Source organism: Schistocerca americana, chromosome 11, assembly GCF_021461395.2.
Source record: "Schistocerca americana isolate TAMUIC-IGC-003095 chromosome 11, iqSchAmer2.1, whole genome shotgun sequence".
Lineage (NCBI taxonomy): Eukaryota > Metazoa > Arthropoda > Insecta > Orthoptera > Acrididae > Schistocerca > Schistocerca americana.
The window spans coordinates 160836348-160849713 of record NC_060129.1 but is presented as its reverse complement, the minus strand read 5'-3'; positions in this window follow the sequence as shown (position 1 = coordinate 160849713).

The window sequence follows — 13366 nt, the reverse complement described above, 5'->3', positions numbered from 1 at the left end:
TCATGAACTCGTCCCACTGTTAGGGCTTCTGGAACACGGTGTCACTGAGCAGTCCTTTGCCCTCATTCAGTACCCTCTACACTTGTATGAGCCACAATCAAATCTGTATAAACCTCCAGTTGGGATCTGTTTCCAATCACACGCCATTTGCAACAATATGATATACTTTCTGTGTCAGACTGATGCCACAAGCGAATAGATGCAAATCATTAAAAAAACTGTTTCGGTAGGTATGTAACAGAAAATGTTTATTTAAAAAATCATTACACCCACATTTATTAATGTAGAAATCTAAAATTTTCCGTGTATAAAGCAAATGAGCAGCGTTTTAACAGAAAAATATATTGAAATAAGCAGGATTAATAATTTGCAATTAATTTGAATTTTTAATTTTTATTGTTTTCTTATAAAAAGCCATAACTTATATTCTAACCATGCAATTAATCTGAAACTTTTATTGTAGTGTTCTAAGAAGGTTATAAGACCATTGAACCGCAGTTATTAATCTATGGCACAAACTGTGTCATTAAGAAAGTTTTTAATCTTGCACATCCAAAATTAACTTTTTCTACATATAATCATCTAAAATTACGAATGTATTTGAAGGATCTCGAATTTTTTAGTTCCGAGGAGACAGCAGTACGTGGCCAACACTTCACAAAAATTTCAAAGCATTAGAGCATATACTTTTTGATAAAAGGTTTCTAATAAAGTAAAAATTGTGAAACAGAGGAAATGATGTTCAACGTTTATCTTCTCATATTTAAACATGCAATAATCTTACCTCAATTTTAAAATCCTCCATACTGATATTCCTCATCCTTCAGGTTTCTCTTCTCTCCTCTTCGAATCTCCCTGGCCTGCATTTGCAGCTAAGACACTGATCTGTTAGCTTTCTCGATGGTGTAAAATGCTTTTCTTGTAAACACATCAAGATATATACCAACACTCTTCAGAACTTCAATTCTGCCATTATTTCCGTTATTGTGACATATAACTGCATAATAGACACCTATTTTGAGTACTTCAAGTGCACAGAATGTCCCTTTTGAGCATCTAATCCAAATTAAATAACTGAGGCTTTCATTTTCATTTTGTGTCTCTCCATGAAGACACTTCCTAAATAAAGAAGGTTTTACAACAAACCTGAATGTGGGTTTAAATGCATTCATAACATGTTCTGGTTATGAGTGTTTATGTAAATACGTCTCATTTCTGTTATTTAACTTACACAGATTTGTGCATTGGTGCTTGGTCAGTGGATAAGCTGAGAGCTTATATTCTTCATTTCTAGCTACTTATTCTTTTTTGTTGGTGAACCGATTTCCATGAAACTTCCATCAGCTAAACACAATTTTTCCACCACCCATTATGCATAAATCTAGACTTCCACATATAGGTTTGCGAATTCCACTTTCCACCTACAAATATGTGTTAGTATTGTCAAAACGTAAATAAACCACATAAAACCAAGTTTTCAGGCAAAGATATAGATGTCAGCCAAAGATATTGAAAGAAAATAGCTTCAACACTGACAAAAATTGCGCTGAAGCCACCAATTCCCCAATTGTCGGGAGAGGTGGGAGTGGCCTGCAGTGCAGATTTAATCAGTTTAACAGTATAAAGGCATTTCTAAAACTGCTATCACGATAAAATTCGCACACAACATAGATTAAAGTGTGTAGATCAACAGAATGATATTTTTGAAAAATCGATTTTTCGGACCAAAATCTCCCCTTAAAACTTTCCTATTTGCTAGTACAAAAAGCCCCAGAAGGAATAGAGACCTCTTATCGTTAGTCTCTTTCTACAATTATTTGCTCAGAATATCAAAATGGAGATCTATCAGATTACTAAGAGCGTCAGAACGTACTGAATTCGTAATTTATTCAACACAAAGTTCCGATTTCTAAAGTTATTTAAGAAAAATATGATATTTTACGCCTGAAATCTGTATCACACTGTCCTTAACCGCCAATCTAACATGTTTCTCTGCAGGAACTGATACCCACAGCGGATCAACTAACTGCTATCATAGTCTGGAATGACTTTCTAGGAACATTACATCAAGGTGGCGGGCATAGCTGGATGGCAACTTCTGACATAGTCCAATATCACAACACACAACGTCGTGTACAGTAGTGGCATTGTTACACCCCATACCCCCACCCACAATGCATAAAATTAAATTTCGTGAGGGATAAAGACAAATGTGTCTATCTGTGTTTCGATCACAATACTAAATTATTTAAAAAAAACGTCGCTCTTATTCTTACTGCTTCATAAAAGTATAATAGTTATTACATAGGTTACCATTAATTAACTTTTACTTTCAAAAATAGCATTAACGAATGACACAATGTGGTGAGGATAGAGCTAGTCAAATGAATGTATGAACCTCATCTTCCACACATAATCCTCCTGCTGTACAGAATAGTTCGTACTTTTTACCATGCACCTATGATAGATAAATCGAGACATATAAATCATGTATGCTTAAATATCTCATAAAGGTTCTTGCGATAGACCAGAAATTCCTTCATTTCTCACTTCATCCAAAAAGCATTGGCAAGTTGAAATCGTTCGATTTCTAACAGTTAAGAAGTAAGGTTTCCCGCAGTCATGTGCTTTAGAAGCAGTAAGTACAGTGCGCGGATTTTAGCTTCATCCATTTTAAGTAAGGCTGGAGCGAGAGGGTGAAGCAACTGTCATGAGAGAGAGAAGTGGTGTAGAGGAAACATGTTTTCTAACAAGTGTATACCGTCAGAGCAGACCGTTAGTTAACTTTTGTTTTTGAGGAGCAGTAAATGCAATGAGAAAGGCTACATCAGTCTATGAAAAATGGTTATTACAAATAAGAAGTACAAATTGTGTCATTGACTCATTAGTCTGAGGTTTAATAAAGCGTCTACAAAATCTGAGTATAATTTATGTTTCATCATTTGGGAAACAAAAATTACCAAAGAAAATATTCTTCTTTGTAAAGTTCAGTTAATCGGTAAAGATGATGATTTGGTGTGTGTGTATGTGTTTGCAAGTCCTAGCTCTGGTACTATGGTTGGAAGCTATTACTGCAGGGCGATATGTCAGGGCCAGTTATGGAGAATATGCCACCTTTTCAACTAACATATTTGCCATCATTTCATAACTGATGTCATGCTACCACATTGTTCCAGGTGGTATTGATAACTAATCTTTCTTGATATAAGTTCTTTATTACACGGTATAATTAGTGCTGAAGATAGTCATAGTTCCAGTTACTACATTAGACGATCAGGTTGATCCTTTAAATGACATGTTAAATGATTATTATTTATTGCAGTTTTGTATCAACTAGCTCTGAGAATCCTGAGAAACAAGAAAGCACAAGGGAAACACAACATTCCTGCTGAATTTCTCGAACCCGGAGGAATCGAAATCAGAAGTGTGTTATATACTCCTAAGTGCAAGATATATGAAGAGGGAAAACTATCCTTAGATTCTAGAGAAACATAAAATTAATCCTAAAAGGAGGAATGTCTTAAAATACTAAAATTGCCGAAGTCTTAGCTTAGTTGTAAGTGCCTCATAAAATAAAAGCGTCCATTGTCTTCGAATCTTCGAACAGTTGACATAAGATTATCAGAGTCAGTTTGGATTTAGAAAAACCCGAAGTATCGAAGAAGGAATAATATCTTTAAACTTAATTTTGAAATGTAAATACACAGCTTATTTAGGTATACAGAAAACGTTTCATAATGTAAAATGGCTAAATAAACTTTGAGTTATAGAAGAATGTAGGAATATGCGCAGACACTGATATGTTCTGTGGAAGCTGTATACGAAAAGAAAGGACTTTTATTGGTGTGCGCACTACACAGGTTCTACACATGTTCAGAAATGAGTCCAGCAAGGAAGTGTGCTATAAACAATTATTCTTAATCTATTCAACGAATAGGTAGAAAGTGAGAGTGGTTTTACATGTACAAGTAAGCATGGCACAGCTGTTTTTTCTGAAAGTGAATCCAATCGAGGCCCATGCCAGTTGAATCTGAGTGCCCCAGAGCCAGAATGCAGTCTCCAAAGTGCTTCTCGAGGACATCAAACGCTCTACTGCTTCGATATGGGTCGAGCCCATTCTTGCACAAATCACATCTCGTCGTAATCACTGGCACTTTCGATAATGGGGATGAAATCATTTTTCAACACCTTCACGTACCATTCCGTAGTCACCAAAGGAATATCCACCGATTATTCGGTGAATGGAAATTGCAAACCACACAGTCTCCTGTTGAGAGTGAAGAGACTTTTCGACCGCCAAATGTAGACTCTCAGTCCCCCAGATGCGCCAATTACGCTTATTGACGAATCCACCCAACTGGAAGTGGGCTTAGCCGCTAAACCAAACTGTATTCACATCAAAGCACTGTTCAATTCTGTAGACAATAGTGTTGGCGAAAAATAACGGCTGTTCAATGGCCCTGGGAGTTAAAAATGGCTGATAGGTCTGAATTTTATATGGGAAGAAATGCGGGTCTTCAACAACAATTTCTTTCAGTGTGTCCCAGTAGATTCAAAGCTGTTATGCAGCTCGTTTCACCGATTTCCTGGGGCTAGTTTGAAACAATGCAAGCGTCTTCTTGGTGTCTTCAGGCGTTTTCATCCTTTTTCGACGACCGACATTGCGAACTCAGTCAGCACGAACGCTACCCGTCTCTCAAACTTGCGAATCATATTCTCGATCGTTAGCACACTTGGACCGGTTGTCTTTAGCCTGAACTCGGTCGAAACACTTCCTCTGAGCCGCAGTTGGGCTGTTATTGCTAGCACAGCAGGCCTTCACAAGCGCTCTATGTTCAGGTACGCTGTACCGTGACGTTTTCTCGCGCAAATAGACGACAACAAAAAGGAGAGCGCGCATACACGTACCAATTACAATCATGCCCCGCGGCTAACCGTACAGTTTGAACGTCATAACGCAAACCATTCAGAAGCTATGACGATTTCTTTTCATGGTTCAAATGGCTCTGAGCACTATGGGACTTAACATCTGTGGTCATCAGTCCCCTAGAGCTTAGAACTACTTAAACCTAACTAACCTAAGGAAATCACACACATCCATGTCCGATGCAGGATTCGAACATGCGACCGTAGCAGTTGCGCGGTTCCGGAGTGAGCGCCTAGAACCGCGAGACCACCGCGGCCGGCTTCTTTTGATGTAGATCAAAAATTGTCATCCGGTATGAATAACGTAAATTCCTGATTTCCATCATAAACATGTTGCTGCTGTTGTTGTGGTCTCCAGTCCGGAGACTGCTTTGATGCAGCTCTCCATAATACTCTATCCTGAGCAAGTTTCTTCATCTCCAACTACCTACCGCAAACTACTATATTAGTGATGCCTTGATGACTGAGAACATGTCCTACCAACCGATCCCTTATTCTAGTCAAGTTGTGTCACAAATTTCTCTTCTCAACAATTTTATTCAGTACCTCCTCATTAGTCACGTGATCTATCTATCTTATCTTCAGCATTCTTCTGTAGCAGCACATTTCGACACCTTCTATTCTCTTCTTGTCTAAAATATTTATTACCATGTTTCACCTCCATACATGGCTACACTCCATACAAATACTTTCAGAAACGACTCCCTGACACTCAAATCTGTACTCGATGTTAACAAATTTCTCTTCTTCAGAAACGCTTTCCTCTCCACCGCCAGTGTACATTTTATATCCTCTCGACCATCATCAGTTATTTTGCTCCCCAGGTTGCAAACTAATTTACTACTTTAAGTGTCTCATTCCCTAATCTAATTCCCTCAGCATCACTCGATTTATTCGACTACATTCCATCATCCTCGGTTTGATTTTCTTGAGGTTCATCTTATATCCTCCTTCAAGACACTGTCAATTCCATTCAACTGCTCTTTCAGGTCCTTTGCTGTCTCTGAGAGAATTAGAATGTGATCGGTAAACCTCAAAGTTTTTATTTCTTCTCCATGGATTTTCATTCCTACTCCGAATTTTTCTTTTGTTTTCTTTACTGCTTGCTTAATATATAGATTGAATGACATCGGGGATAGGCTACAACCCTGTCTCGCTCCCCTCGTCACCACTGTTTCCCTTTTATGCCGTGGAGTCCTATAACTGGCATCGGGTTTCTGTACAAATTGTAAATAGCCTTTCGCTCCCTGTATTTGACCGCTGCCAGGTTCAGAATTTGAAGGAGAGTATGCCAGCCAACATAGTCAAGAGCTTTCTCTAAGTCTACAAATGCTAGTAACGTAGGTTTTGCCTTTCGTTAATAAACCATATAATCATAAACATACGCCAGTGTCTTGCTCTTACATCACTCACCTTAGGGAAATACACTTTCTTCAACTTTGGAAGGCAAGACACAACTATAAATGAAAAACGAACGTAGGGTTGTGAGTGCAGGACAGGAGAGCATAAGTCTGCTGGAAAAACAGGTTATCACAACTACCCAGTGGTCGCAGGAGCAGCCTTGACGCAACCATTGTCTGTCTTACTTCCATGGATAGTGTTCCTTTGTTAACTACAGAGCTATCGCATACAGATACCTTTGAAACAGGCTCACAGAATTGACAGCCAGGGTGTAGTTCGTAAGAAACGCAAGGGGTGAGGGAGGCAGATCGTGTCACTACCTGTGGGTCCTTTTGGAGGGAGCCACCTGGCTTGCAATGGCGATGCCTGGAACCTAGAACAAATGGGCGATGGAAGGATGCATGGGGCTGGTCGTTAATTCTTGCTGCTGCAAGGTCCATGTCTACATCAAAATTTGCGTGATTACTATGCTACTCACAACAAACTGCCTGGCAGAGGATTCAATGAACCACCTTCAAGCTGTCTCTCTCCCGTTCCACTCTCGAAAGGCGCGGGGGAAAAACGAGCACTTAAATTTCTATGTGCAAGCCATGATTTATCTTATTTTATCTTGATGTTAATTTCTCCCTATGTAGGTGGGCGCCAACAGAATGTTTTAGCAATCGGGGGAGAAAACTGGTGACTGAAATTTCATGAGAAGATCCCGTCGCTACAAACAACGCCTTTGATTTAATGATTGCCACTCCAATTCACGTATCATGTCTGTGACACTATCTCCCCTATTTCTCGATAATACAAACCAAGCTGACCTTCTATGAACTTTTTCGATGTTATCCGTCAGTTCCACCTGATGTCCAACCCACACAACACAGCAATACTCCAGAACAGGGGGGAAAATCGTGGTGTAAGCAGTCTCTTTAGTAGACCTGTTGCAACTTCTAAGTGTTCTGCCAATGAATGGCAGTCTTTGGTTTGCTCTACTCACAACATTATCTATATCATCGTTCCAATTCAGGTTATTTGTAATTTTAATCACCAAGTATTTAGTTGAATTTACTTACTTGAGTTTTGTGTCACTTATCGCGTAATCGAAATTTAGCGGATTTCTTTTAGCACTCACGCAAATAACTTCACTCTTCTTTATTCAGGGTCAATTGTCACTTTTCATACCATACAGCTATCTTATCTAAATCATTTTGCAATTCGCTTTAGTCATCTGATAACTTTACAAGACGGTAAATGACAGTATCATCTGCAAATAATCTAAAGACGGCTACTCGGACTGTCTCCTAAATCGTTAATATAGATCAGAAACAATAGAGGGCCTATGACACTTCCTTGGGGAACGCCAGGTATAACTTCTGTTTTACTCGATGACTTTCAGTCTATTACTACGAACTGTTACCTTTCTGACAGGAAATCAAGAAACCAGTAGCACAACTCAGGAGATATTCCATAAGCATGTAGTTTGGTTAGAAGACACTTACGAGGAATGCTACCGAAAGTCTTCTGGAAATCTAAAAGTATAGAATCAATTTGACATCCCCTGTCACTTGCCCCCATTACTCATTACTTCATGAGTATAAAGAGCTATTTGTGTTTCATAAGAACAATATTGTCAGAATCCAAGGTGATTATGTGTCAATAAATCCTTTTCTTTGAGGTAATTCATAATGTTCGAACACATATATGTTCCAAAACCCTACTGGAAATCCACGTTAGTGATATGGGCCTGTAATTCAGCGGATTACTCCTACTTCCGTTTTGGGGTATTGGTGTGACCTGAGCAATTTTCCAGCTTTTCGGTACGGAACTCCCTGCGAAAGAGAGGCTGTATATATTTCCTAAATATGGAGGAATAGCATGAGCATAATCTGATGGGAACCTGACAGCTATACAATCTGGACCGGAAGCCTTGCATTTATTAATTAATTTAAGCTGCTTTGCTACAACCTGGATGTCTACTTCTATGTTTATCATCTTGGCAGTTGTTATTTATTGGAATTCAGGAATATTTACTTCGTCTTCTTTGGTGAAGTTTCAGAAAACCGTGTTTAATAACTCTGCTTTAGTGGCACTATCATCAATGACTTCCCCGTTGTTATCGTGCAGTGAAGGTATTGATTGCGTCTCGCCACTGGCGTGCTTTATGTATGAGCTGTCGCTGTCCTTGATCACTGTCAACTGTCTTCAGTGCGTGATTGGCCGTAGACACGCACTGCTGCTGGAGGAACACCGGTTTCTGGAGCTGAGCCGTTGAATAAAGGTTGGAGAGTTGTTTTGCTCTCTATGCAAGTCTGTCTGGAGACTACAGATCGTGTTCCTCGATGCTCCAAATGCACTCTCTATTCTTCTCTTACGTTCCTCCTTTGGGGTTTCTGCACCTGGGGGGGGGGGGGGGGGGGGGGAGGGGGTCAGCACAGATCAGGCGATTGCATCAGTCTACGCCTTTCATTCGTCAGTGAACACTATACTGTTATATGCATTTTATTAATTCTCTAGGATTTATCTATAATATCTGGTCTCATTCCTGAATAACGACGGATGTCTCTGCTGTATACATATTAACTCTGTTTGTTACCAGATTTTTCTGACACAATGTTAAAGATTTATGACACAGAATTTAAAGATTAATAAGATTAACTTTACTTGTATAGGCATTTAAGTATTTAGGAACCATGTCTAGATTTTTATATATTTTACGTACTGCACCATCGTAGTTATACCTCAAAGTGGACTACCACTGTCGCTACAAACTTTCTTTTCGCCTCTATGCATCCACACTTCAGCACCTGACCTACTGACCACAGGAAGGTACATTTTTAATGACTTGCTTGTGCCATCCGTACTTGCATATGCTAACAGGTATAAAAACATACGCTCTGTAACAGCTATAATTATAAGTCTGCAAATGGTGTAAGTACTGATATAGTATTGTTTAGTAGACTGTTCTCACTCACCGATAGAACTATCTGTACTTATACACCTTGCACCATGTGTGTCTGTCTATATGTAGGCAGTTAAATGGCTCTGAGCACTATGCGATTTAACTTCTGACGTCATAGGTCGCCTAGAACTTAGAACTAATTAAACCTAACTAACCTAAGGACATCACACACATCCATGCCCGAGGCAGGATTCGAACCTGCGACCGTAGCGATCGCTCGGTTCCAGACTATAGAGCCTAGAACTTCACGGCCACTCCGGCCGGCTGTAGGAAGTTATATGATTTGGACGTATAACTAACTACACACACTAAGCATTTGCATGTTATATATACTGAAGAACCAAAGGAATTTCGTATAGCGCCCCCCCCCCCTCCCGATCATGCAGGAGTGCCGCAAGACAAGACGACGTGGCACGGCCTCAACTAATGTGTGAAGTAGTGCTGGAGGGTACTGACACCATGAATCCTGCAGGGCTGTCCATAAGCCCGTAAGAGTACGAAGGGGTTCGAGATCTCTTTTGAAAAGCACATTACAAGGCATCCCAGATATGCTCAGTAATGTTCATGTCTGTTGAGTCTGGTGACCAGTGGAAGTGTTTAAATTCTGAAGACTGCTCCTGGAGCCACTCTGTAGCAATTCTGGACGTGTGGCGTGGTGCATTGCCCTGCTGGAATTGCCCAAGTCCGTCGGAATGCACAGTGGACACGAATGGATGCAGGTGATCAGGCAGGATGCTTATGTTTACGTCATCTGTCGGAATCGTATCTGGACGTATCAGGGGACCCATATCACTCCAACAGCATACGCCCCACACCATTACAGAGCCTTCACCAGGTTGACCAGTCTCCTGCCGACATGCAGTATCCACAGATTGATGAGGTTGTTTCCATACTCGTACTCCTCCATCCACTCGATACAATTTGAAACGACTCACCCGGCCCGGCAATATGTTTCCAGTCATCAACAGTCCAACGTCAGTGTTGACAGGTCCAGGCGAGGCATGAAGATTTGGGTCATGCAGCCATCAAGGGTACACGAGTGGGCCTTCGGCTCCGAAAGCCGATATCGATGATGTTTCCTTCAATGGTTTGCATCCTGATTCTTGTTGATGGCCCAGCATTAAAATATATAGCAATTTGCGGAAGCGTTGCACTTCTGTCACTTTCAACGAAATGGTTGTACGGGAAAGTCCCCACTTCATCGCTACTTCGGAGATGTTGTGTCCTGTCGCTCCTGAGCCGACAATAACACCACGTTCAGACTGATTTACCTCTTGATAACCTGCCATTGTAGCAGTAGTAACCGATTTATCAAGTGTGCCAGACACTTGTTGCCTTTGTAGGCGTTGCCGACCACATCGTCGTGTTCTGCCAGTTTATATGTCTCTGTATTAGATTACGCAGGACTATATCAATTTCTTTGGTACTCCAGTACGTTCTTTGCGTATTGCCCGTTGGCTTTTCCTTTCACACACTTGTAACAACGCGAAAAACGTTCCGGTGGTTATGTAGCTTCGTATTTATATCCAGACATAACTTACCAGGCTTGGTCATTAAATGTTCTTCTCATATGTCTTCCTGTGAACACACACGTACTCCTTTAAAAGTACTGATCACAGACAATCGTCTTCTTTTCATATTTATCGTTTGATATACACAGACCAACGCAGTACTTTTATTTCAGCCACGTTAATTACTTAAGACTGGATTTTCGAGTTATACCGAGTACTGGGCAAGTGATTCATGCCGCTCAAAACAGAGGAAGTATTTCTGTTTAAATTCTGTGCAGTCAAATATTTTGGTCACTGAATTTTTTCTCCTTTTCTGTCTGGTGCACACACGAATAAATCAGAACACATTCCAACGTCTCATAAGGCCACCTGCAGCATTTGAGAAGCATGGATTCGCCAAAATTTAGTACTCAGACTTGTAGCGAACATCGCTGTGCTTTGTTGGTGGTCTCTGAAAATGTGAGACGCATCGGGAACAGCAAACCTTTCAGCTTGAACGGCATATCTGCTGGGACCATTGGGATGCGTCGTAGCAGTATATCTTTTCCTGCCATGCTCCCATTTAACATAGTGGCTTCAATGATATTATCATCGTTTTTTGCAGAAAACGTGGTGCCGCAGCAAAATCGTAGTTTCTTTATGTTTCGAAGAGGAATGACAGCCAAGAAAATTTTCATATTTAAACCGTGCAGCGAAAGGCCTGGCAAATCAATAAATTCAGGAACTTGATTGAATTTTTAAGAACTTAATTCTGATTCATTGCAGTATCAATACATAGAAATACAGTCGCTTCGCCTGATACTTTGTTTTAAACGCAGAAGTTGACGGCACTGACATCGATGAATAGGTATGTTTAGGGATCCGTAGTTCATGAAAGAACTAGTTAAAATGAACTATTCTGAGAAAGGATCTGTTAGAAGTGTCCTTTCTCTTACTAACATGTAGTTCATTTCTTCTGCCTTCCCCTGCATATTGGAAATTAGAATCCGTGAGAACGAATTTCCCCTCCCTCGATACTGAGCGCAGCCGACTCCCAGGACCTAGGTGTCCTTAGTCCTGACATCCTAATGGTGGACTGTGCGGACGGCATCTGACTGGAAGACTGAAACCATTCCGTCAGTTTGCAATCTCACCCCTCCTTTCCCTTTCCATTTATTATCCACATTAAGCAAAGTTTTTTATCAGGAGTTGAGACGTGCGTAGTTTACAATAATCTTTCTAGTATGCTTAGCGTGCCATGTTGAGTTGGCTCCAGTTCTTCTTGTCTTGGGGTCTGATTCTTTAAGATGTAAATGTCAGATCAGATCCTCTCGGTTGGTTTAAACCAAATAAATTTGAATATTGTTGTTGGAAAAATTTTTGTATGTAGATGTATTTTCTCACATTTAAGTATATCATACAGTATTTTGAGTTTTCACCTTAACAAAGCCGAAATTAAATTGTTCGCACAAAAATACCTCCCATCACGTCATAGGCATGCTTACGACTCTCTTACCCTGAGGAAATAACAATATTTCAAATGTTTTACTACTTTTCTTAACAAATGAATCCCTTGTAGTTTTATTTACATTATTAATTTGTATTATTATTTCATAAATGAATCGAGAAACAAATACAGTAAAAAGTACAGGGCTATGTAATTAAGTATAGAAATTTTAAGTGTGCCAATAATTATCAATTTGAAGTGTTTGCAAAAAAATTATTTTAACTATATATCCAGAAGTAGTACGTATCGGTTATAACATCGAAACTAAAATATCGTATGAAAATAGTTACTTTTCGTAAATTTTAGCTCGAAATATAACATACTGTATATAAAATTATCTGAAAGTTTTCAGAAAACCAACTGAGATAATACTGATCTGTCCTAAATTCGGAAAATAATACTGGTATCGACAAATACTGTTGAGGAAAACGAAATGCTAGAGGAGGACACGGTCAGAAGTTCTGTTACTTAAGTTCAGGCTCCATTTCCGAACTGTGCCAACTGTGTAGGATAGAAGAGAGAAACTGTTCCCTTAGTTCACTTAGTTCACCTCAGTCTACAGTACCTGTATGTAAACATTTCTTTCCTGTGTTAAGACTTATATATTCAATAAGAGCTAGTTTTTTCTATTTCTAGGGCTTGTTAGATAAGAAAATTAGAAAGCAGATACTCACTCTTGGTGGCAAGGAGAATACTTCCATCTTTAATGCCTCCCACATCCCGGGTTCCCAAGTAAAGGCCTAGGTTAAAACTAAAAACGCTCAGCCATGTGTGTGAAAAAGATTGCATGTAAAAAAGTCGTAGAAATGTGCACTCTGGTTTGTTTCTGAAGGTCATTCAGTTTGGTACCCCGCCTCTATCGCTGAGTTCGGCTCGCGCAGCCGTGTGATGCGGACGTCTGCTCGCGCCCCGCCTGTTCTGGAGTGCACACGCGCCATTTCCTTGTTTACCTCTTGCCGCGGTTTCGAGTACTGCGTCCCTCTTATGGGCGAGCCATGGCGCACACATAACACTGGGTAGCGATCAAAATAACATTTCAAGTTGAATATGCATAATTACGACCTTTTGAATCGAGAACTTTGCTCGGGATGATGT